Source organism: Schistocerca piceifrons, chromosome 4 (genome assembly GCF_021461385.2).
Source record: "Schistocerca piceifrons isolate TAMUIC-IGC-003096 chromosome 4, iqSchPice1.1, whole genome shotgun sequence".
NCBI lineage: Eukaryota > Metazoa > Arthropoda > Insecta > Orthoptera > Acrididae > Schistocerca > Schistocerca piceifrons.
Genome location: NC_060141.1, coordinates 536,130,030 through 536,157,728, shown reverse-complemented (window position 1 = coordinate 536,157,728; position 27,699 = coordinate 536,130,030).

The window sequence follows — 27,699 nt, the reverse complement described above, 5'->3', positions numbered from 1 at the left end:
ATGTATACAACGCAACGTTGCAGCGTACAGAGCTTGTCCGCAGCAAAAAGTAAAGATGCAGTTCTGGCAGGTGGGTGAGATAGTTTCGTGTATGGGATGTTGCCTATGTTGAAATAGTCGTCTCTTACCGAGCTACGACAGCCGCTGCTCTTCGATCATGTGGATCCCTTTGTATCCATATTCTACATCAAATCTCACAAACTCCTCACTCCCACATTCTGTGAGAATGGTGTGAGTGGTACAGCGTTGCTTGTGTTTTCCCCTAAAATTCTATCGATCACATTTAGGACGCTGTGGAACGATACATACTCGCCTTGGGCACCACAGTAACCGTTTTCTGTCAATTGGGGCGTTACTGGAACGGCCGTGGAATGTAATCAGAAAAGCTTGAGCATTTCGAAACTCCATTTCTACACTCTCTGTATACTCTCTTCAGTGTTAGCGTTCTAATGACTGACCATGAAAGGTTGCCAGAAAGATAGAAAAATCACCCAAGTATGAATATTAGTGAGCCATGGCTGCTGGCGTTAGGGTGTTCGACTTTCATCGCTGATATCGATATTCGGCTGTCCTGATATCTTTGACTGCTCCCCCGGCGTGTTTACCGGGTGAACCTGTGACGAGTGAGTCTCTGGTCGGCGAGCCAACTTGTGTTGAAAACAAGCCCGCGTCCCTAAAGCCGTCGGCATACGAACCGTGCTGTCGAACCTTAACGTTGAGCGTGCCAAGTTCAAAGTGCTGCTGAACGCTCAGGAACGATGCGACTTGTGCATACGGTAAGTGGGTCCCAACGTGGTGAACGCAGTCTCAATGCACTCCAGCGGCAGTTGAGGGATGCTTCTAGTTCGTAAATCACACTGTTTACTCATCGGGCGCGCGTAAAATTCCTACGCTAGGAAAGTACCATGTCCAATCAATAAGGACACAGGCTTATAAAAATTCCATTACAAACACGGCGGTAAAAATTTGGAATACTTCTCCGCATAAGATAAACATTATTTCATCATTCCCTCATTTTAGTAAAATCCCCAAGGTCAGTCTTACATGATCACTGTTCCTACCCAGTAGCAGAATCGTTGCACCATGTGAATTACGAAGCATAAAAGAATAAGGAGCGAAATATATTTATAAGAGTAGCGCAAGCTGTCCTGTAGACTAAGCCAATAGAACAAAGTCATGCCTCAAAAAAAGGTTTACATAACATTAAATATAACAGTATATACTTATATTAAACTAATAATAAAGTATCAGAACCTAATAAAAACGCGAATGTCAGGAAAAAAATTTGGAGGGGTCAACACGCGAACCACCGGCCCTACAAACAGCTCAATACGAAACAGTGACTCTGTTCATTACGCTAATCCAACAACACAAGCTTTGCGTCTAGTCATATTATCTTATCCTTCCTGAAAACCTTAATCGTAGATATGTTACTTATTGAAATTTAATTATAACAAATTAACAAATTGTACCAATAACAATCCGTTTTGGGTGATTCTTCAGTGTGTTGCTGCCTTCAAGTAGCCTACTTTCATAACACACAAGTTTCAATAGTTCTTTTGCCACGAATATGCTGTTCCTCATTATTGTATTGGAACGAATCACACAGTTAACAACGGGTTTTCCAGTGATTCTCAATTTGCTGGTCCTCAGAAACGGCAAGTACACGTATTGGCTTGAAATGAATACCAATATGGTGCCTCACAACTCTGTACTACCGAGCGAGGTGGCGCATTGGTTAGACACTGGACTCGCATTCGGGAGGACGACGGTTCAATCCCGCGTCCGGCCATCCTGATTTAGGTTTTCCGTGATTTCCCTAAATCGCTCCATACAAATGCCGGGATGGTTCCTTTCAAAGGGCACAGCCGACTTCCTTCCCCGTCCTTCCCTAATCCAATGAGACCGATGACCTCGCTGCCTGGTCTCCTTCCCCAAAACAACCAACCAACCAACTCTGTACTGAAGGGAGACGGCGTGTGGGTGACGTAGGTGGCGTTGGGCCATCTCATTGGTCAACGCTCAGAAGCATGCTCAGAATATCTGACATGTCAGCCATTGCTCTGCACGTTCGGAAAGACTCCCGAACGTGCTGTTCCACGCTATGACGTCAGAAACTCGGCACGCTCAACGCTCAACGTTCGGATGCACTGTCCGTGTGCCGACGGCTTAACCGTGGTGCATGAGCCTCGCCGTGCTCATCGCTCTTGTCTTTTGGCGCGCGCCGGATGTACGGTGCTGATCATTGGGCACATTGACGTGCAAAATTGTGGTGGGTTCGTCGTCTCACGCTGAACAGCTTGCCAACCTGTAATTTGCAAACTCCAAGTTACGTATGACTTTATTCTGTGTTAAACTAAGAAGATTGTTGAAACTTATTGTGGCATGGGTAGCTGCCGGATAGGATTCTGAACTTGGTTCAACAGTGGCTATTTTTAGGAGGCTGATGTTCCTCATTCCGTTTTTGATCATCCGTGGAGTGTGTGTTTTAAGTGCTTTTCATGCAAATTTTAACTTGCTTTAGGACATGTTGTCCGCTTTGGGACTGGTTGCAGTTGTGTACGTGCCCGGCGGCTGTAGAGTCAATGGTTTAATAATTTGTCACGGCAGCTTTTGGTATGTTTATTTAATGTTGAAAGTGCCTTAAGGCAACTGAAAGTGATCTCTAAGTTTCCTGCTATTTTATTGGGAGACGGGTAATGTTAGAGTGTTGCTCCTTACGAATTTGGGGGCGTGCTTATTATAAATTCCAGTGTGGCTGTGATTTGACCTTTTTTTCATTGCAATCCGCTGGCCATTTGTTAAGTTTGCTCATTTCCAGGTGTCGGCGGTTATGGATTCTTGTTGTGACCGCTCATTGCGGGTCCGGTCGGATTATATATAAATATATACCGCCTGCCATGTGACCCTGTGCACAAACCGTGGGGACTGAACGCTCGTATTGCCTGCTGACCGTAGCGTTATTCCTTCCAAACACTGCTGTGGCCCATAACGCTGTTCTCTAAAGTTAAGTTCAATTTGGGAATCAATCTGAGTCATTACGTACGTTAGTTGAGGCCACCTTCTTAATATTGGCGTTTCTGTAAGTCATTTCACTGGTTATTACTAGCCCTTCTTACTTAACACTTAACGTCAATCATTTGTGTATCTTTAATGAACGTGCAGCTTGTTATAATTCCTGTGTGCAAATTTTGCGACCTTGATTGGCCCACTTTGTATTTTTGGTATAAACATGTTTCACTGTTGACCTTTATGTGGGCAGTTCACATTTATTAAGCTTTATATGTCTTTGTTCTTTATGAAGTTGTGGAATTATGTGTCTGTGTAGCTTTGGTTGGAAGTGTATAGTGTTCATAGTCTCTTGAGACATGGTTAAACAACAACGATTGTTTGTCATTGATTATTCACCGTGCCTACTATCAATGATTTTGGTTGCGGACGCAAAATAACGTGATTCTTATTCGTGTTTATGTAATTCAATTAAAGTAAATATTTGTATATTGCATCAGTAAGAGGGCCAATGTCCGAATTGAAGTTTTTAATAAAGTCTGTTTTGAGTCAAATTAAAATTGTAAAACAATCACAAGGTTTTCCATCACCAATGATGCCGGGCTTCCTATTCCCTTTAAATAACTGTGGTTAGATTGTAATTTTGTTTTTCTAGAGAACTGGGTAGTACCACGGTTCAATTAGCTGTATGCCTTGTAACTTAGTAGAGCACAGAGCATAAGCGACATACGCAGTCACGTAAGATTTGTAAACAAAGAGTCTCAGCTTCATATAAAGAGGTCATCAAATGGCAAACAAGGCAGAGTTTGGTAGGGTTCTGCAGAGTTTGAGAGTTCCCGCGAATAGAAGAGATACAGCGACAACTGCCTGAGATGAACTAGCCTATAGCAGATACTGTGTAAGTCAGCAGTCAGGCTCAATTAACCTCGTGCACCAAGAAGGACTTGCAAAGCTTACGTTCCTGTGGGCTGGGGTTAGTGATTTCAGTCATTTATTTACCTATGTCTGTGTAACACTGTGACCAGTGATTCAACCCAGGTGTTCGATTAAAGTAACAGAATGTGAGTCATTAGTACCATATATTACTCTGTGTACCTGAATCACAACAAATTTATGGGCTTGGATGACCATTTGTTCTGGTTACTGGTTGTAGATCTAACCTATGTTCTACTCTTACTAAAGTTATAAACTAGTATCTGTGGTCTTCTGCATGTTCGTCAAAACACGTTAAGAAGCAATGTAAAGCAATATAAAGCAGACCAGTAAAACCAACGAAAAGTCTCATTTCCATTATCATTTCCATATCTACCTCCTTAACCTAACATTCGAACCTTTCTGTAATGTTTCCAGCCACAGAGACTTGACACTGTCGCCGTGTCAGTCTTGTACACACTTGTTCGAGTAACGAGAGGGATGACCCGAAAATCCCTCTTTAACTCTGATTCGAGAGCGAGAAGAAGTAAGTATATCGCGACCCACGTCAGGTTACGACAGTGCTGTTAGCTGCTGGGACATACAAGTCAGGAATGACGAACCACGACAAAGAGTTTTAAAAAAGGAATTATTCGAAAACATTTCACTAGAAGTGGGTGTGGGCAGTAAAATACATCTTAGCAGACAGATAAAAAATGTTTTGGTAGAGAAGGTAGCAGATAAGAAGATATGTAGAGATGCGAAAAGAGGGACTGCTTTGAAAGAGTCAAAAATGGTTCAAATGGCTCTGAACACTATGGGACTCAACATCTGAGGTCATCAGTCCCCTAGAACTTAGAACTACTTAAACCTAACTAATCTAAGGACATCACACACATCCATGCCCGAGGCAGGACCGTAGCGGTTGCGCGGTTCCAGTCTGAAGCGCCTAGAACAGCTCGGCCACAGCGGCCGGCTTGAAACAGTCCAAAAACCTAAAAGTGTCGCATTGATGTCGGTTGGTAACTGAAGAGTGCAGCATGTGAAACGAAGAGCGTTGAGGTAGTTTCCTGTTACATAAAAAAACTTAACGTCGGTTCCTATCTGAATTAAGAATAGTCTTAAAACAGCAAGTCCCGATTCGATTTTAAAAATGTAGTCTAAGAATGCATCAAATTGATGGGAAGAGGCGGGTGAGGTGAAGGGGAATTAATAAATCAAAAATTTAAACCCATTAGGAAAGCTCAACCAAATCATGTCAAAATTTAAAGAAACTGGCCTCATTGAATCATAGTAGCATTAGTTCCTACTAGTGAGTTGATCGCTCAGCAATTGTTCGTCGGCCGTACGCGTATGTTTCAGGATTTCCAACTCTTCCAATGAAATGAAATGGTCGGTTAGAGTTGCTGGCCGGGAGGCCCCTCTGGGGAAGTTCGGCCGCCGAGTGCGAGTTTTATTTCAGTCGACGCCACACTGGGCGACTGGCGTGAGGATGAAATGAGGATGAGGAACACACTACACCCAGTCCAAGAGCGGAGAAAATCTCCAACTTGGCAGGGAATCGATCCCGGGCCAGTTGCAGGGGAGGCAAGCGCGTTACCATCCGGCTATGCAGGTGGACTACTCTGCCAATAAATCAAGCTTTTTGCCTTTCCGGGCAAAATGCAAGATGCAAAGGTGTTGGAGCGTGCCCTATTGTCCTTACGTGTTGAGAAGATTTAGAGTGCTGCTTTACTTAACCTTTCTTGGTTAACAAATGCTAGCTAAATCTCTTTCTAAACATCCTTCCTGTTTGAAGGATGTAGATTTTATGGCAGACATTACACTCTACTTTGTAAACTCCAGAGGACGCATAACAATCTTTAGAAGGCCGCTCATTATGCACGTAAGAGTTCTGAATTCTATTATGCGGTGAAAAAGGTACAAGGACATCGAGAGTTTTGGAGAAATTAGCTAACTGACACGCTAATTTTCCCACAAAGGGAAACTTTCTAAAGACTACCTTTATGATGGTGAAAAAAGATTCTATTGCGTATTGTTCCAGTTACCCGATAATTTTCTTTTATATAGTCTGTCTATCATGGATGAGCTATAACCATAAGTAGTTGCAATAAACTTTAAGTTATTAGGGTCTTGCTTATACGTAATGTACTACGGGGAACGATGCAGAGGCGGTCATTCATTGATCTGCAGAAAATTGTTTGTGCATAGACAGCCGACGTGATGAAACATGAGGAATTGCATTACTGGTTTTGGGCTTTCAAAAAATATTAAAACGGATACTATTGTTTTCAAACTGCAATTTTAAACCTAAATAATTAAAATACCCGTCATGATTCATAACTTCATGGGTGAAAAACATGTTTGTGCAAAAAGTACTAGATTCTAAAATCCGTGTCATATCCACTGAATATTATAGTACGCCGCAGATAAACAAGTATTTTATCACGTAACTCGCAATTGCCGTTAAAGTATTTTTGTTCCAGGGAATTCGCAAAACGATGCCGAAGCCATCGTTCTGCATAAAGACTTGATCGTTAAGGGTAAAGTAATTAGGCGAGGTAAGAAGTCTAAGTGAAGACATAAACTCCGTAATCTCATCAGCTTATAGACGACCGTGCGTACAGAGATTATTTTCGATGAGTGCAGTAGTGTTACCTAACGGAACGTTGGTATAAAGATTTTTTAAATTAACGTGCAATAACTAGAAAAGAAAGCTCTGCCCTAAGAGAGCTGAAGTAGCACATTCGTTCTACATATAGAATAATATTTTTCGTGTTGAAAAGAAATTCCTAGAAGCTCCAACAAGAATTTGGAAGAGGGTTCCCAGGGTTTCCAGTACTATTAACAAACGGCCGTATCGAAGGATTTTCGTCTGAATCCTTTAAAATGTTGTAAAAGGAAAATTTCAAGGTTTGTGTCAGTTCCTTAGAAACGTCCATGCTAGGACCATATCCTAATTTATGCTTATTCGTTGTCCCTATTTATAAGCTAAAGATATCCCTCTAAGTCGAAAAGCTTTGTTAATAAAAGAATGAATTTCAGCCTACACTGTATTTAATTCAAATACTATACGTACGGTTGCTGTAACAGGCGGCTCATAGGACTGAAAGATATTTGTCGTCAGTTCTTAGTTGTCATCTGGAAAGCAAAATAAAGACGTATCAAAATTATCCGTTAGTTTAAAATAAATGTGAGCAGTGTACTTATATACCTGTATACCCGTACCTCCTCTGGAGTCACTTGACTTGTTACCATCGCCTCAGAGAACTGTGTGGGCAGAGTCACAATTGACTCGGAAGCAAGCTGTGGGGGAAGCAGACGAGCTTGAGCCATCATTAAAGCTTAAAACCAATTCCAGGCTGCAGTTGTTCCGTCTGTCTGGCACGGACTAGAGCAAAGAGGACTCTGTAATAGGACCTGCCACTAAGGAACTTATTTCACGCAACATGGCGTTCGGAACAGCAGCGCAGCTGCAGGAACGAGAATGGTTCACAAAGAGACTCGAGAATGTCGGCTGTCTGCGCTAGGAACGTCGCTGGGGCACGTAGGTGGTCATAAGCAGTCCTCATGTCAGAGGACTCCTGCTCATTTGTCTCTGCTGTTTTCAGTCACCAGGGGACCATTACTTCCTAGCCTGTAACAGATTATTTTTCTGCAGTCATTCCCTGTAGCACCTGCTGGCTCATAGGCCGTCCTGAAGAACACATATTATTTCCTCATCTACAGGTTCTTCGTTAGTGGCGACGATAATTTCAACTTTTTTTATTTCGTAATATCGTTTCGAGATCTTTCGTTTGGATCTAGTATTCTCCTCCATTGGTGAGGGAGCATGACAGATTTGCGAAGCTTTATTTTACGTACAAAATTTCCTTGAGAGCGAACAGCATATATCCACGTATCAGCACGATTTTAGACAGCATCATTGCTGAGAAACCCAGTTTGATCTTCCTCACATGATATACTGCGAATTATGGATGAATGGCAACAGGCAGAGTCCATATTTCTAGATATTCATGGAGCCTTTGACACCGTTTTCCACTGCAGACTGTTAACAAAGGTACGAAAATACGGAATAGGATCCCAGTATTTGAGTGACTAGAATCCACTATGTTGCCCTCGACGCAAATGTTCATCAGAGGCAAAGGTATCGTCAGGAGTGCATCATTTTAGTGTGATAGGACCGCTAGTACTCTCTACATACATTTGTGATCTGGCGTAAAGATGGACAGCAGTCTGTGACTGTTTGCTGATGATGCTATGGTGACGGTAAGTGTTGAAGCTGATTGACTGTATGCGGATACAAGATAGACAAAATTTCAAGTTCGTGTGATGAATGGCAGCTAGCTATAAATACAGAAACGTGCTTAATGTGGCTGATTATGATAAACAAGTCTGTAATGTTTCGGCATAGTTTTAGTAGTGTCCTCCTTGACAGAGTCGCTCTTAAATATCTGGGCGTAACGTTGCAAAGCAATGTGACATGGAACGAGCATGAGAGCATTGTGGTAGGAAAGGCAAATGGTTTTGTCAGGAGAAATTTGGGGGACTGTGACTCATCTTCGATATTATTAAGAAAATTTAGAGAACCAGCATTTAAAACTGTCGCTTTTCCTTCCCTCAATTTGTGAGTGCAACAGGAAAGTAAACGTCAGTAGCGACACTGGTCGGTGGCATGCCGAATATGTACACTATGTGATCCAAAGTATTGGGACCCTCAAAAACAAACATACGCTTTTCATATAAGGTGCATTGCGGTGCCACCTGCTGCCAGGTGCTTCATACCTGCAACCTCAGTAGTCATTAGACATCGTGAGATAGCAGAATGGGAACCTCCGCGGAACTCAACGAATTTCGAACGCCGTCAGGTGATTGGGTGTCACTTGTGTCATACGTCTGTACGCGAGATTTCCGCACTCTTAAACATTCCTACGCCCACTGTTGAGATAGTGGAGTGGAAACGTGAAGGGACACGTACAGCACAAAAGCGTACCGGCCGACCTCGTCTGTTGACTGACAGAGACCGCTTACAGTTGAAGAGGATCGTAAAATGTAATAGGCAGGTATCAATCCAGACCATCACACAGGAATTCCAGACTGCATCATGATCCACTGCAAGTACTATGACAGTTAGGCAGGAGCTGAGAAATCTTGAATTTCATGGTCTAGCGGCTGCTCATAAGCCACACAACGCGCAGGTAAATGTCAACGACGCCTCGCTTGGTCTAAGAAGTAGCAAAAATTGGACGATTGAACAGTAGAAGAACGTTCTGTGGAGTGACGAATCACGGTACACAATGTGGCCATACAATGGCAGGGTGTGCATATGGTGACTTCCTGGTAATACGGAGGCGGTGGTGTTATGGTGTGGTGTGTTTTGCGTGGCACTAACACAACACAGGCCAACATTGATGTTTTAAGCAACTTCTTGCTTCCCACTGTTGAAGAATAATTTGGGGATGGTGATTGCATCTTTCAGCACGATCGAACACCTGTTCATAATGCACGGCCTGTGGTGGAGTGGTTACACAATAACATCCCTGCAATGGACTGGCTTGGACAGAGTCCTGACCTGAATCCTATAGAAAACTTTAGGGATGTTTTGGAACGCTGACTTCGTGGCAGGCCTCACTAACCAACATCGATACCTCTCCACAGTGTAGCGCTCCATGAAGAAGGGGCTGCCATTCCCCACGAAACCTTCCAGCACCTGATTGAGCGTATGCTTGGGAGAGTAGAAGCTGTCATCAAGGCTAAGGGTGGGCCAACACCCTATTTTCAAGTTTCCGAAATACATAGCAAATGTAACAGCGCTGAACTGCAAATGTAGAATAAACATTTGTTGTTTGTTCCACGGAATCAAAATGAAAATAACATACAATCGCGTTTACATGCTACAATCAGTCAGACGGACATATTTGTGTTACGGTCAAAACGTACATTCGTCGTACATTATACAATTAGGTGGTGTGATGTGCAATAAAATACAAGGGAAGTTCATAGTGATCGGCATTCAGTAGGGGATAACAAAGCGAGTTAAGATAATGGACTACATTTACGAAGTTTAAAATAACCAATATGATCCCAAATTTTTCTTGAATAGCAGCGACCAAACATACAGGTACCATTGGCTAGTGCTGTGGTGTAAGGCGACAACTCAAGGCCAGCCGGTCAGAGATAAAACTGCGCGACAAGGTATACTATACGTGTCACAGAAATTTAGGTAATGATTGTTTGTCTACGAAAGTGACAGTACCTTCGTTAGACAGTTCACCTTGGTACACCAACAAATTGGGGTGCTTCTTTCTCGGCGTGATTGTGGGGGGTCCGAAGACCTCTCACGTTGACCAGTCGTAATGCCTTAACTCCATTAACCATCTGGCATATGTACACCAATTAATGCTGTGACATACGGCAGCAGTGAAGGTCACATGACCACCTGACACCACATATTCTGCGCTAAAAAGAGACCAGTGTGGTCTAATCCGGTGACCTTAGTTATCGATAACAAACTTTCGAAGCTTGAATTTGTTTCCTCTCTGTTGCCCCTATCTTCTTCAGTTGTCACCGAAAGGTCTGTATATCAAAATGGTTCAAATGGCTCTGAGCACTATGGGACTTAACTTCTGAGGTCATTAGTCCCCTAGAACTTAGAACTACTTAAACCTAACTAACCGAAGGACATCACACACATCCATGCCCGAGGCAGGATTCGAACCTGCCACCGTAGCGGTCACGCGGTTCCAGACTGTAGCGCCTAGAACCGCTTGGCCACCCCGGCCGGCGTCTGTATATCACCTGTAGGCATTGCGAGTGCTCAACAATTACACAGGACGACGAAAAAAAAGTTTTTTGAAAAACTTTTTTTTACTTTGATAGCTGATCTTTGTATATTTTTATGAACTGAATCCAAACCTAGCCTTAGTTTTTTGTATCGCCCATAGTTTTCGAGCAATATGCTTTTTACTATGTAGTATAAAAATCCTATGCTACACGGTAAACGGGGAAATTATGGAAACGCTTTGTCACAACATAAGCATGGTTTGTATTTACAGTAAGCTACTTAAAACAATGGTATGTGTTAATAGAGGTTACACTTGTCAGCTGGAACTGATTTATATTCTTTCTCTTTTTTCTTTGAAGTTTCTTGCTTTGCTTTTTCTACGATGAGTCGCTTGTTGAACTTCTCGGTAAAGTGACCAACAGTAGACCCCCATCATGTTGGTTTTCCAGTGGTCTTGGTAGCGTTTTTCCATCACTAGTTTTGGATGAATCAATAAACAGCCTCCAGTATTCCTTTTTGTATTCAATACCAAACTCATTCATCAGACTGGGAATGTCTAAGCAGTACACTAAATCACCTTCTTGTTGAAAAAACTTGGAAAACTACTGCTCCCTCTTTCTATACATGTATATGCTTGTTCCAACTGCCAATAAGTTCTTGTATTTTAATCTAGAGCCAAGCAATTCAACTTTTTCTTTCGTTAAGCCCAGATCCCTAACCAAATATTGAAGCTCTGTCTGAGTAAACAATTTTGGCTCTAGACTCTCTGTATTACAATGGAATTCATCATCATCTGGTTCATCTAAATCAAATTGTACATCAGATAAATACTTCTGTTGGAACAGAATTTAAATCATCTGGTTGTTCAGGAACTGCCAAATCTACAGCATGCCCTACTGGTCGGACAGCGGACGAAAGGTTTTCCTCCTTTTCGGACAATTTTCTCAGATCGCCAACACACACACGGCATACCTTATGCAGTACCCAAGATTTATCTTGGTCACCAAGTTTAGATTCAAAGTACGACAGATAAACTTTTTTCACAAAGTCTGTAATGTTTCATTTGTGTTTTTAAGGCCAAATTCACCACAAATGTAACAAAAACTGTCAGCAGAGTTATTACAACCACAATTAGACATTGTATGAGCACATGTACAGGAAATGGGAAAGTAGGGCTAGGTTGACTAGGTTAACAGTAAGCAAAACCCCATCTGTTAACGCAAAAATAGAATCGATCTTTTTTTTTTGCCAGCAAATGTTCTTCAGCAGTACTACCAACATCATCTACATTCATTACACCTCCTTTTAAAATTATTTTAACTATGTAAAAGCTGCTAAATTATTTAAAAAATAGCTTAATTTAAAAAATTCAACTGTAAAATGTTAATAAATGGTGGGTGATGCAGTCTTTTAAGTATCATATTTGGATTTCCTGCCCTAAAGGACAACAATAGTAAGGTATTTTCAGCAAAAAAGTTTTTCCACCGTTGGCCTCTTGATCCGGTGTCAGGTTAACGCTGAAAACTGTGGTAGCTACTCGTATGTGTTCTATGGCAGGAACACTTCTACTGGACTCGAGCGATTGAGCAAAGCTACGAAAAAAAGAAAAATCAGAACGAACCACCACAGAAGTCCAGTAGTTATGCTTTTTCTGTCTTTGAGCATACGCAACCGCACGAGAAGTACGTAGATGGTGCGGAGTATACCCCGAAAGCAATTCGTTTGCTAGAGTTGTGTGCAGTAGTGCCAGTGCTAACTGCGGGGAAGCGAAATGTGAAAATGCTAAGCAATACATCTCTGGACGGAAATCTACTGCGACAGGTTCGGCGCACGTGTGACTGACGCCGAGCGGCCCGTTCCTTCAAAAAACATGGGGTTTTATCGGCTACGATCACTCTAGAACACTTACCCCTAAGGCGGGCACAGGCTAAACTGATTTCCGAGAGCCTCAGGGAATTGTCCGAAGTGTACTCGTCATGTCTCCAAATACGAGTATGTCGTCACGAGCAAGTAGTCTTTGTTGTTTTCGGAATAAATAATATTAATATTTGGTGTGGTGGGGCTGACGGTTGTTACTTCTCCGTTGAAAGAGTTCAAAACCCCTGCTTCAGTGCCTTTGCTGAAAGCCTAGAACACGGGTGGAATATGAGCACTTACGAGTGGAAGATAGCAACAATGGGCTTACAACAGGCCTCAAACAATTACTGTCACTGGGAACCTCGACGTTACTAACAATGACCCATCGTTTAAGATAACACCTTCGGCACCAGCAAGCCAAGCATCTTGAACCGTTCTGTCAGTGCTGACTACTACACCTGCTGCATATAAACTGATTTGATTATGATAACCTAATGTTCCCCATATTATATATGAAAAAAATGAAAAAAGAGTCGGTTCCAGATTATTAAAAACCTACATGAAATCTACAAAGGCAAGGCATGTTTCTTTACTTTTCCTAAATCTGACTTCATTATTAGAAGGTGGTCGCAATGGCCTTTCGATTGCCTCTTCATATTCGAAAACTAAACTGGTCGTTTGCTAAACTTCTTTCAATTTTCCTTTCGACTCTTGTACCCTTTTTAATACTATTGACACATATGATATTAGAGTTATTGTTCAATACTTGTCACCTGCATCAGCTCTGGTTTTCTTCAGAAGTGTTACAGTTACTTTCCGTTCATACTGATAGAAATGAACAGCATTCTAATTTTCAATCACAAACTTCCAAAGTTCCTTTTATTGTCTGTTTCCTGACGCCCATAATTCTTCTGCTTTTATTTAATCAGTACCAAGATACTTGTTCCATTCAGGTTCGTACGAACGTTTTTGAACTTCAGAGGTAAAGACTGATTATTTCCTATCACCCCATCATACTACGCTCTCATTTCAATTTACCTAATTTCTTCTGGCCAACTACAAAGGTTCTCAAAGTATTGTTTCCATCAACTAGAGCTTTGTTTCTTCTTCCAGCTTTCATTTCCCATCACAATTCTGCGGAAAGTGATTATTTATTAGTCTGTACACGTGATTTACATTACCTACAATCAATATTGTATCTATCTTGTGACGTATATCTTCCCTACTTTTTTCTTCTTACATTTCCAGTTAGTTTCAACTGATAGGCCTGTTCGTCCTAGTGTATCATCTGGTCTCCATACCACAATCCTGCTAGATTTTTTCAGTCCTAGTAGCTTTCTTGTCACACATACCGGCACTAAAGTCCTTTAAGGTCGTTTTCATTAACTCCATCTGGCGTTGTTATTTCTTATATATCTTGTAATATATTTTTAAATATGAAACTTTTGCTGCAGCCAAAATTTTATTTCGCTTATTATATTCAACTTGAGACTTTTCGCTTTGCGTCTATCACTGTTGTTCTGATGCACCCGAAAATCGTCCATTTTTTAGTAGTACTTTGTTCAGAACCATATATTCGGCGATTTTTGTTTTCAATGCTGCCGTCGAAATTTTATAATTTCTTAATTTTTAAATTATGTCCTGTCATGTTGTTTCTATCTCTTTCCAGCAAGAGTATTTATATCCTCTGAGAAATGAAAAGTATTCATTTACTGTCTCTGTATCTTAACTCCTGCTTCACAAAGTTTCACCTATCTTAATCCAAGGGTTTCTGAATGTACAGATGACATAAACCTATAGAGTATGTAACCCTACGTACATTGATTCTAATTTTAGTCTATTGTCGGCATTCTCCACATTTCATACCGGCTCCTTTTCCTCTATAACTATACAAAATTACTATTATATATAACTTCTTTAATAATTTTGGAAAACTGTTGACAATCCACTTGGTCAAATGTATTTTCCCAGTTGACAAACCTCATAAACATGTGCTTGTAGTACTTTTCGTCTGTTGTTATTCTGAGGAAATTGTCTATTAGTTCTATTATCTATTAGGTGAGCCTTAGTTGGTGTCAGTTCTTGGTATCTGTGGCGCTCGACACCTTTAGACGACATAGTATATATTACCTAAATAACTAGTTAATTTACAATGCGCTACAAGTGAGATTAAATCGAGTTGCTTCTCTCCATACATCTTTACAATTTATGTTTGTAGTTCACCTTGTCCTTCAGTTTTCCTAGTTGTTTTTCAACTTATTACGCTGTATGCTTCTAGATATGCGGTGAATTCATTATCATTAACTAGATCTTTAAATGCGCCCATTATCTAATGTCCAATATGGTACTGTAGCGTTTCAACTCAGACTTTCATTCGTAGGTCGTTGTTCCGTCATCAGTCTCTAAACCATTATATAAATTTACAAGTATATGAAAGTAAGTGTTTCGCTATGCCAAGGACGCCACAGTTACACTATGTGATCAAAAGTATCCGGACATATGGGTGAAGATGACTTACAAGTTCGTGGCGCCCTTCATCGGTAATGCTGGAAGTCAATATGGTGTTGGCCCACCCTTAGCCTTGATGACGCTTCCACTCACGCAGGCATATGTTCATTCAGGTGCTGGAAGGTTTCTTTGGGGAATGACAGCCCATTCTTCAACGAGTGCTGCACTGAGGAGAGGTACAGATGTCGGTCGGTGAGGCCTGGCACGAAGTCTGCTTTCTAAAACATCCCAAAGGTGTTCTATAGGATTAAGGTCAGGACACTGTGCAGGTCGGTCCATTACAGGGATGTTATTGTCGTGTAACGACTCCACCACAAACCGTGCATTATGAACTGGTACTCGATCGTGTTGAAAGATGCAATTACCATCCCCGAATTGCCGTTAACAGTGAGAAGCAAGAAGGTGCTTAAAACATCAATATAGGCCTGTGCTGTGATAGTGCCACGCAAAACAACAAGGGGTGCCAGCCCCCTCCATGGAAAACTCGACCACATCATAACACCACCGCTTCCGAATTTTACTGTTGGCACTACACACACTGGCAATTGACCTTCATCGGGCATTCGCCATACCCACCCCCTGCCATTGGATCGCCACGTTGTATACTGTGCTTCGTCGCTCCACACAACGTTTTTACACTGTTCAACCGTCCAATGTTTACGTTCCTTACACCAAACGAGGCGTCGTTTGGCATTTACCGGCGTGATGGGTGGCTTATGAGCAGCCGCTCGACCATGCATTCCAAGTTTTCTCACCTCCCGGCTAACTGTCATAGTTCTTGCAGTGGATCCTGATGCAGTTTGGAATTCCTGCGTGACGGTCTGGTAGATGTCTGTCTATTACACATTACGACCCTCTTCAACTGTTGGGGGTCTGTGTCAATTAAGAGACGAGGTCGGCATGTACGCTTTTGTGCTGTACGTGTCCCTTCACGTTTCTACTTCACTATCACATCGGAAATAATGGGCGTAGGGATGTTTAGGAATGTGGAAATCTCGCGTACTGACGTATGACACAAGTGACACCCAATAACCTGACCACGTTCGAAATCCATGAGTCACGCGGAGCGCCCCATTCTGCTCTCTCACTATGTCAAATGATTACTGAGGTCGCTGATAAGGAGTACGTGGCAGTAGGTGGCAGCAAAATGCACCTAATATGAAAAATGTATGCTTATGGTGGTGTTCGGATACTTTTGATCACATAATGTAAGATTTTTCCACATCTCCTTGTGGACCTGTTGATCTTCCTTCACATTGTTAGTATCTATAGCTGCTTCTTTCACGTTCATTACCACAGTTTCTCCGCTGTAGATGTATCATGGATTGTGCTCGTCAGGGTATCTTGGTATAAAGGAACAACCTCCATTCCTTTGATTAATAATAGTCGACAACAGTGCAAACACAATGCTGCATTACATCACAAAAACTCTTGAGCATGTTACACTTTGCAATAGCTCCGATGAACGCAACCGCAAACAACCTTGTGCAAGACTATAATTTGCTAACTGTAATGCCGACAGTCGGATGTTACATCCTCGTTGTGCTGTAAAAATATAAAACTGGGAAAATCCCTGCCTCTCGAAATGTTGTTCTTAGGCTTCACTCCAAATTTTGGCAACAACTAGATTCTACAGTAAAAGATAAGAATTTTGTTTGTGTTTATATGGTCTTCATTTCTTCATTCTTTTACCATAAAGCGTAACTTTACTCGTTATAGCGTGGAACTCTGTGTCTACTGACGACAAAAAAAGCCGTTTTGTTTGTGGAATATCTTTTCCAAAACTGGAAGATATAAAAAAGGACACAGAACGAGTTTTCGTTACGGTAAGACATCTGACTCGTATGGAATGGACAGCGTTTCTGATTACGATTGCACCATCCATATTTCCTTAACATGTTCAGTTAACATGAAGTTGGTTTCACTGAAAGGTCAAGACAGATTTCCTTCCCTATCCCGTAACAATAACCTTTCTTGTGTCGCTTCTAATGTCATCATGATCGCCGAGACTCTAAACCTTACTCTTCCTACCTTTCTGTTTTGTTTTCCTGATCTAGCCGTGTTGCTTGCCTTGCTAGGGTACACAGTGATAGTTTTCTTCGAGCTTGGCGGAAATATTTCTCAGCATGAGATTTTAAGACTGCCACTCCGGTTCACGGTATGAATGTTGGGGTTAAGTGATCTCGCTACGGAAGGCTACAGAACGCTACAGTACGGAAAACACATTTGTCTAATGAACAAAGATATGACACAGGCGTAAACTATCACTTGAAAATTTCTTTTGCGTTTTCTGCTCCACTTTTTCCTTGAGTGTAAAGGTGTGGGCGAAGACTGAACATACATTAACTAGTAAATAATCACATTAAAGGTCATGTACTATTTACAGACGGTACTATAAATGCGGCAATACGAATCACTGAGTCTATCCGCGCACATTTCCCGCTTCCCTGGAATGGGATGTCATGGGGTGAAGCCCCTTCTCGCTTGTCTAGGAATACATTTGTCACGCTACCATGGAATCGTCTAAATCTTAAGAAAAAGTGTCTGGTTCAGCTTTTGACGTTGCTACAAGACTAACGGTTTCGTGTGAAGTTTCCATTTGAAGTACTGATGTTCATTTTCTCCACCAACAAGCGGCTTCCAGGTAACCTGCATTTTACCATTCAGTACCTGAGCAGTAAAAAAGTGGTCAGGAACTATTATGACTTGCACACTGAGAGTTCCTTACAAACTCAATTATATATAGAGAAAATTCATCTATTCTCGGCACCGAGTATCTACACAATTTTCACCTGTTATCTATAGTGATACTGGCAAGGTATAGGTCACAGGAATTCCAAGTCTTTCGAGAATGATTTAATTTCGATATGAAGTAGGATAACCAATGAGAAATGAAACATATACAGATTAACAATTTTGTAATTTTTCCCTTTACTTGTTCAAATGGATCTGAGCACTATGGGACTTAACATCTGAGGTCATCAGTCCCCTAGAACTTAGAACTATTTAAAACTAACTAACCTAAGGAAAGCACACACATCCATGCCAGAGGCAGGATTCGAACCTGCGACCGTAGCGGTCGCGCGGTTCCAGACTGAAGCGCCTAGAACCGCTCAGCCACACCGGCCGGCCCTTTACTTGTACTGTGAAACTTGTCTTCTTGCTAAATTTTATGATTCTACGTCAAGGGGAAGTATACTATAGATTTTAAGGGGTCAGTATGCCAGTATCAGAATATGTGACATAAATGGCCGTATCTTCTGATTACATTGACTTAGAAGCTTAAGGTTTCCATAGCGCCAGAGGACTTTACACCTCAATACGTAACATAAATTTCAACTTCATACGCCTTCCGGTTGCTGAGAAAAAGGGATGTTAACAGAGGAGGGACAGCCGACCGTCTAATAACAAAAAAGATATTCTCGTGTGACACAATTACATATTAACGATTTCAGATTTTTCCCTTTACATTTACAATTAAACTTGCTTCTTGCCAAATCTAATGATTCTTGACCAACGGAAAGTAACCTATGGGTTTTGATAAGTGCATTTGCGAGTATCGAAATATGTGAGATAATTGGCCTTATCTTTTGACTGCATAACCTTAGAAGCTAAGGTTTGTAATATCGCCAAGGGGCCATAGACCTAAGTATATGACGTAAATTTTAACTTGATACGTATACCAGTTTCTGAGAGAAATGGAGCGAAATGGTTATGAACAGTGTGACAAACATATGTACATACAGACAGACAGACGCACAACAAAGTGATGCTATATGGGTTCCGTTTTCACCGAATGAGCTACAGAAACCTTAAAATGATAGTACAATAGGTTCAAACATCAATCTAACAGGTTCTCTCGATAGCTTAAAAGTTAGGGCGGCAAACTCTACTATATTTCCTCTTGTTACAAAATATAGCTCTAAACAGACTGCTAACAAAAGATTCAAACATATGGTATAGGTTCTCGAACATGTGGAAGGCTTGAAAACTATTCGAGTAATAGCATCTAGTACATATTTTTAGGCGGCGAATCTCACCGGAGGTGTTGGTAGCGTCAGGCGTGATCGGGGGAAGACTGATGAAAGCTCTCCTGTAATCCGTCTTCATAAACTGTCTGTCGGATGGGTTGAGCAGTAATCTGCGACTGTTGGCTCTAGACGCTGTTTTGTGTTGGTCTCTACTCTGAATGTTTATGATAAGATCCAAGATGACTTGGGCAGAATATATGTTTGGTGAGATGAATAATAGCTTATTTAAAGGTGTACAATTGCATGTTAATGTGGATGGAGAGAATAAATATTCATCTAATGTTCCAATTCATTTTCAGTGGTATACTTCTTGACTCCTACAGTAAATATACCGGGCTAACGTTAAGACACAATACTAAGTGGAACAAACAAATAGAATCAGTTCTAGGGAAGGAAAGGAGCCAATAACTCTTTGTTGAGAGAGTTTTCTGGAGGTGTAGAGCACCTAAAAAGGAGATGGCATACAGAAAGCCTGTGCTACCCATTCTTGAGTTCTCGAAATGTCGAAAGCTGCGTTCATTGGAGAAATAATTTAACCCCAACATTCATACCACGAACAGGAGTGGCCATCATGCTGAGGAAAATCTCCACAAAGCTAGGAAGAAAACAGTCAGTGTATACCCTACCATGGCATGCAACACGCTTACAGCAGAAAAACAAAACAGAGAACTAGGAAGATTAAGGTTTAGCGTCCCATCGACCATAGTGACATTAGAAGTAACATGAGCCCAGAAAGTGTTAAGGGGTGTGGAAGGAAATCCGTCTTGACCCTTCGATGAAACCAGTTTCATGTTCTCCTGAACGTGAGAACGAAGTATAGATAGCACAATCGAAATCCGAAAAACTGTTCTTCGCAAACGTGTCAGATTTCTTACCATAACGAAAACCCAGTCATTAAAAAGTTCTCTTTTATAGTCAAATTAGATCTTTCTCATACCTTCCTCGAACAAAACTGTATCTATTGTTGTCGTTGGTATTTATAAAATCCCCCCTTAAGGAATAAAGTTAAGCTGTATGGCAAAACAATAAAGATGGCTGAGATTATCCCAAGTCCCTATGAAGGGATGACATCAAAGTAATTCAGAGTCTTGCTGTTAGATATGCTGCAGCGGCGTGTATTCGCACCCTACTTTAAAGGCAGTGCTTAGTCTCAACGTACTATTTTTACTGGTTTATAGTACGACATGTTACACTGTAGGTCAGCATTTAGAGTCACCAACTTTGCACTAGAAAACATTTATCTTTCTTTGTTAATTATTAACAATCATTTGCACACTTGGTAAATATCATTTAACACATTCTGTTCAGTTATGCAGTACGTACAATTTTTTTAGGGTGTTTGGGGAATGCCCGGACCAAAATTTCAATAAGGAAGTGTATCCAATCCGTCATTACGAAGCGTGCGATCCAGATCAGCGAGAATATGGACACCACAGTAAGATTATAAAAGTGTACAGCTGTATTTTACTGACGCCGAGGTACATGGTATGAATATCCCGTACATAATGAGGTTTTCGCTCTGTTGTGCGCTGATATGAAACATCCTCGCAGATTAAAACTGTATGACGGACAGAGACTCGAACTCGGGACCTTTGCCTTCTGCGGGCACGTGCTCTACCGACTGAACTACCCAAGCACGACTCACGATGCGTCCACACAGCTTCAATTGTACCAGTACCTCTTCTCCTGCCTTCCAAACTTCACAAAAGCTCTTCCGAGAACCTTGCAGAACTAGCAAAAAATTGTTCAAATGGCTCTGAACACTATGAGACTTAACATCTGAGGTCATCAGTCCCCTTGAACTTAGAACTACTTAAACCTAACTAACCTAGGGACACCACACACATCCATGCCCGACACAGGATTCGAACCTGCGACCGCGGCGGTCTCACGGTTCCGGACTGTAGCGCCTAGAACCGCTCGACCACTACGGCCGGTGCAGAACTAGCACTCCTGGAACAAAGCATTTTGCCGAGACATGGCTTAGTGACAGCCTGGGGGATGTTTCCAGGAAGAGATTTTCTCTCTGCGGCGGATTGTGCGCTGATATGAAACTTCCTGGAAGATTAAAACTGAGTGCCGAACCGTAACTGAAACTCGGGAACTTTTCCTTTTTCGGGCAAGTGGTCTACTGACAGAGCTACGCAAGCACGACTCACGAGCAGTCCTTATAGCTTCAATTCTGCCAGTACCTCTTCTCCTGCCTTCCAGACTTCACAAAATCTCTTCTGAAAACCTTGCAGAACTAGCACTACTGGAAGAAAGGATATCGTGGATACGTGGCATAGCCACATAAAAAAAAAATGGCTCTGAGCACTATGGGACTTAACATCTACAGTCATCTGTCCCCTAGAACTTAGAACTACTTAAACCTAACTAACCTAAGGACATCACACAACACCCAGTCATCACGAGGCAGAGAAAACACCTGACAGCCGGCCGCGGTGGTCTCGCGGTTCTAGGCGCGCAGTCCGGAACCGCGTGACTGCTACGGTCGCAGGTTCGAATCCTGCCTCGGGCATGGATGTGTGTGATGTCCTTAGGTTAGTTAGGTTTAACTAGTTCTAAGTTCTAGGGGACTGATGACCTAAGATGTTAAGTCCCATAGTGCTCAGAGCCAGCCAAACCCCTGACCCCGCCGGGAATCGAACCCGGGAACCCGGGCGTGGGAAGCGAGAACGCTACCGCACGACCACGAGCTGCGGACGCATAGCCACAGCCTCGAGAATATTTCCAAAACGAGATTTTCACTTTGCGGAGGAGTGTGCGCTGATATGAAACTTCCACGCAGATTAAATCTGAGGACGGGTCGGGAGTCGTGCTTGGGTAGCTCAGTCGGTAGAGCTCTTGCCCGCGAAAGGCAAAGGTCCTGAATTGGAGTGTCAGCGAGTCACAGTTTTAATCCGCCAGGAATTTTCACCTTGTACATAGGTATTTTGTTTATACACTGACGTTAAATGGGCAGTGTTCAACCGTGTACATCAGTCCGATATTTATTAAGTTTCGCGAAGCTGTCGATTATATAACAGGTACGAAATGACTTACTTCCATTCCTTTCGAAACGAACATTACTAACATCAGTATGAGATGAAGGGCACAAGGGAAAGGATATACTCTACTGTTCATTGTGGAAACTAAATAAATAGCCGACTTGGAAGAATAAGTCTTGCCATACCCGACCGGTACTATGAGTGACAAATCAGGGGAAAGGGCAGGCCTATTAAAAATCCTCATTAAGTTTCTGGTGTGAAACAATGTTTGAAGTCTTGCGTTATCCTGCTAGAATATGCCAACAGGTACTCTAGGTACGAAGGATAAGATAGCATTCAAGTCTCTGTTGCTCTGTGAGATGATGTCAGCGGTAAACGACGCAAAGCAACTGGAGACTTCAACCTAGCTTCCAGCAATCTGTCTCTGATGTTCCTGTAGATTCTCTGCCTGTAACCTGTGCCAAAAAATTCAGCTGTTGTCCGTCGCTCAATGGTCAGAGTCAGTCTATTTCGCGATCTCATGGTGTAGTCCTGAGCTGTGCATGCTGTAGTAGCGATATCTGTCGCTCATTGAATCATTCTAGGGTGTCGCAAGAGAAGCCGAACACCGACCTGGCACTTTCCCTGTCTCGTTGTTTGCTTGCTGTTCTGCTTGCTGTTCTGCACAGTAATTTTGGATGCTCTCCGAAGACCGGTTCGTCGTGTTACAGATGACTTTGAAAAATGTGCCCTCCATATCTGAAGAATTACTACTTACCTCTGCTTTTGTGGCCGCCGGCTGGAGTGTTCAGTGTCGGCAGGTTCCTTATATCTAATGCTTTGATTTGAGGATGCTGCTGTGCCATTATGTTCTATACAGCCAAGAAATGGAGTAGGAAGACAAACTGAGCACCTTTTGTTACGTGCGACTAAAGAGCTGGTTGTAATTCTTGTTCTTTGGCAGGGACTTTTCTGTAAAGGTTGAATTTGGTTTCTTACATGTAACGCAACGTAGCTCTGATCAGCTGCCGCCATTATAATTTTAGTTCCCATTGTGGACCAGAGTACCGTTTTACCGGTCCCAAGTTATTGGAAGCCTATTTTAAGAGGCTGATAGGATTTAGATTTTAAGGTTTACTTTATTTATGGAAGGATTAGGTCTGGATTAATTTACCGGTACTAAAGAAAAAGTAATCTTTTAACTTTTGTGCTTCTTTTCAAAGGCACATGTGCTGCTATGAGAATACTTCAAGGTGTTTGTTGTTTTTGTTATTGTGGTCTTCATTCCAAAGACTGGTTTGATGCAGCTCGCCATGCTACTCTATCCTGTGGAAACCTCTTCATCTCCATGTAACTACTACACCCTACATCCTTCTGAATCTGCTTACTGTATTCATCACTTGGGCTCCCTCTTCGATTTTTACTCCACATGCTTCCCTTCAGTACTAAATTGGTGATCCCTTGCTGTCTCGGAATCTCTCCTACCAACCGATCCCTTATTATGGTCAGGTTGTACCCCAAATTTCTTTTCTCCCCAATTATTCTCAGTACCTCCTGCTTAGTTACGTGATCTACCATCCAGTCTCCAGCATTCTTGTGTAGCACCATATTTCAAAAACTTCCATTTTCCTCTTGTCTAAATTGTTTATCGTCCATGTTTCATTTCCATACATTTCTACACTCCATACAAATACTTTCACAAATGACTTTCCGACACTTAAATATATACCCGATGTCAACAAATTTCTCTTGTTTGGAAATGTTGTTCTTATCATTGTCAGACTACATTTCATATCCTACCTGCTTCGACCAACGTCAGTTATTTTGCTTTCCAAATAACAAAACTCGTTTACTACTTTAAGTATCTCATTTTCTAATCTAATTCCCTCAGCATCACCTGACCTAACTTGACTACATTCCATAATCATCGTTTTGCCTTTGCTGATGTTCGTCTTCTGTCCTCCTTGCAAGATACTGTCCATTCTGTTCAACTGCTCTTCCAAGTCCTTTGCTGTCTCTGACAAAATTGCAAAGTCATCGTCAAACCCCAAAGTTTTTATTCCTCTACCTTGACTTTAATTCCTACTCCTCATTTTTCTGAAGTTTCCTTTACTACTAGCCCAGTACACAGATTGAAGAACATCGAGGACTCACTACAAACTTGTCTCACTCCCTTCTCAACAACTGCTTCCCTTTCATGCCTCACCACTTTTATTACTACGTTTCTGTGCAAATTGTAAATAGCCTTTCACTCCCTTTATTTTACCCCTGCCACCTTTAGAATGTAAAAGGGAGTGTTTCAGTCAATATTGTCAAAAGCTTTCTCGAAGTCTACAAATACCAGAAACGTAGGTTTGCCTTTCCTTAACCTATTTTCTATGAGAAGTCGTAGAGTCAGTAGTGCCTCGCGTGTTTCTGCATTTCCCCTGAATCCAAACTGATTTTCCCCGAGTTCGGCCTTTACGACTTTTCCACTCTTCTGCAAAGGATTTGTATTAGTATTTTGTAGCCGTGACTTATTAAACTGATAGTTTGGTAATTTCTCTCCTGACAGCACCTGTTTTATTGGAATTGGGATTATTATGTTCTTCTTCAAGTCTGATGGTTTCTCGTATGTCTCATACGTCTTGCTCACCACATTGAAGAGTTTTGTCGTGGGTGGCTCTCCCAAGGCTATCAGTAGCTGTAATGGATGATTGTCCACTCCTGGGGCCTTGTCTCGACTTCGGCCTTTCACGCAGTATCATATCTCCTTTCTCCTCTACCTCTTCTATTTCCATAATATTGCCCTCAAGTGCATTTCCCTTGTATGGACCCTCTATGTACTCCTTCTGCGTTTCTGCTTTCCCTTCTTTGCTCAGGACTGATTTATTCTCTTTTAAATATTCATATGTGGAACTGCCATCTTCTTTTAACACTGCTAAGCTACAGTTAGCTGTAGTTATCTTGTAGCTGCGTGGTTAAATTTTAGCCTGTGTGCCATTTTAGATTACCGGATGAGCTCAATGAAGGGGCCGAGCGATGTCTGAACGGTGCTCACGCTGATAACCTTATGTCAACACATAAGAGGCAATCAAACGTATTTGGTTTAGGTCCCTGGACTGTCAAAAGTTACAGTTAAGTTAGACACATCAAATTGCCATCTTGCATTCACGCTAGCTGTAGAAGTGGCTTTCTTTTCCTCAAAATTCTGAAAATAAGCTACTACGGTGACTGAATTTTGATCTAAGTACCCAACATTCATATCTGGTAGCGTTCGCCTTAGTGATTTACGGAATACACGGAGAAGATAGGTCACTGTAATTTTGTTGCTTGAAGGGGTTAATCATAAGATAAGAGAAGGGCGCAAAGTATCTTAATCTGTTAGTGTTTCTACCTGGCACTGCGGCCCCTATTTGCAGCTACTATAGCGGAGGAATGGTGTTGAATTGGCGTCTTTCCATGTATGAATCGTCCGAATCTCATTATGGACAGAGGAATTGATTATCTCATACCAAGCCGAAGACTGCAGGCGTAAGAAAGTATGTCTGTACTTTGGCAAACCATTATGAAGTGCATGAAAGATGCTACATTTAATTGTATCTCTTAAAAGGTATTGTACGCATTCAGTGCGGGAAGAATAGCTGCGACCATATAGGCATTAAATGTAATGCACATGTCATGATCGCCAAAATAATTTTATTTATAATCTCATTATGTGTTTCTAGAAAATTGAATTTTTAATTGAATGGGATGCAATATCCGACATACGACGAGATGTTAGAAGGGATAAGTTGCAACAACGCAGGAAAGCTGAGAAACATACTCAATATATCTAATACAGAGTATCTTACAATTTTCTACTCCACTCCGTAACACCACGAATGCCCTGCTGACATGCAGTTCAACATTGTCTAAAGCAGTTTCACCAGTAGGTGGCATTACTGACAGTAATGCCCATGACATCAAGCATAATCGTTATATTACAAGGCTTATTACAAAAGTAAATGTACAGTTTCACTTAGCGTATTAGAAATTGTTAACAAAAGAAATCTGACTGTACTAACAAGGCCTTAGCTGCAACATTTTAGAGCTGCTGGAATTTGAACATAGATAACATAGGAAGTGATACACAAAAGCCAAGTACTGGTAAATTTTTTTGTCTTGAACAATATCGGAATGCCTATTGAGATGGATCAGATATATTCAGATCATATTTGTTTCTCCTACTATATGTTATTCCTGCCTTGTATTGCCTCTTGCTACCTGTCTGTGAAGGTAGAAAGTTTCTTAGAAGGAAATGAGACACTTTGTTCTCGGAAGCTACATTGATATTTGTGCTATTTGTGTACCTGTGTCCTTTCTGTATACGGTTGCTATTATTTAACCATGTCCAGGTATATGAATGTGAGTTTGATATAAGTGGCTGGTACCTGTTATCTGCTGGAGCAGTTTTACAAATAGTACTAGCTATGGCAGAAAGGCAGGGACGTGTCATCTGGGACACTGTACTTCTGCAGTAATACCGCTGCGTCGACGCTCCTCACGGATGGTGGTCACAGAGACAGTCAGTCCACACAGCGTAGTGAGCCAAAACCGAGAAAGCGGCGTGGTAAGTATGATGATAATGTATATATTTTAAAAAACTGGTTTTATAATAAGGTTTTTGATATCTTCACTGTGATTTGATTGAGTTGAGAAAGACTTCATTAGAAGACAATTTTCTTGGCGGCAAACTAACTACAGTTGAACTACCTTCGCATAATGTGTCTGCATTTGAAACCGAAATTGGGATACTTTACCTAATGAATTACAAAGATTGGGAAAAGTACTGTGACGTGGTAAATTATGTTAATGATGATTCCTGTAAAATGTGTATTGGCAAATTTAGGAAAGTCTCTTTACAATTGCATTCACCATTACAATCAAGAGTTGCAATGATGTGACAAACTCTAAAAGTTATTTAAAGTTGATTGTTCAAGAGGTGATGTCAATGAATTATTACAAAACCTTTATGTTCATCATAGATTACAAATGTTGCATTAGCTGAGTTAGACTTTCCTGAACCGTTGATTAAGAACAGGAGAAAGTTCTGTGTTGGGTACTAAGTTGTTATAATGGTATTCAGGCAGCTCCTCGCCCAGAATTAATAAAGAAAATTAATTTTTGTCTTATTATGAGGTCATCATCAAATGAACCAGTCTATATCTCTCGCAGTGAAGATATAAAGAAACATGTTATAAAATCAGTATCCTCAGAAAATACATATTTTTGTCATTCTTGTCGAGCCACTCATTTAGCAGTAGTTCGCTTCATGATTCGCGATGTGGACTGACTGTCCTTGCAACCACAGTCGGTGAGGAGCAGCCTACTCAGAAGTATTGTTGAACACGCATCATCGCAGATGCTATTACGCACCGCCTGAGAAAAAAAAAAAGAGGGACTGCCATCCATGTATCCAAGTTATAAGGGAAGCGAATAGTGAACAAATATCAACTTACGTATCACAACCCTGTGGCCTCTGGGGTCGGAATTTTGGAGAGTATGTTTTGTAGATGACAAGCATTAGTCTCCGAAACTCCCTGACGAAGTTATGATGAAAAAAAAATCGCTATGGCGTACACAAGTGGGATGAAACAATTGTTCAAAT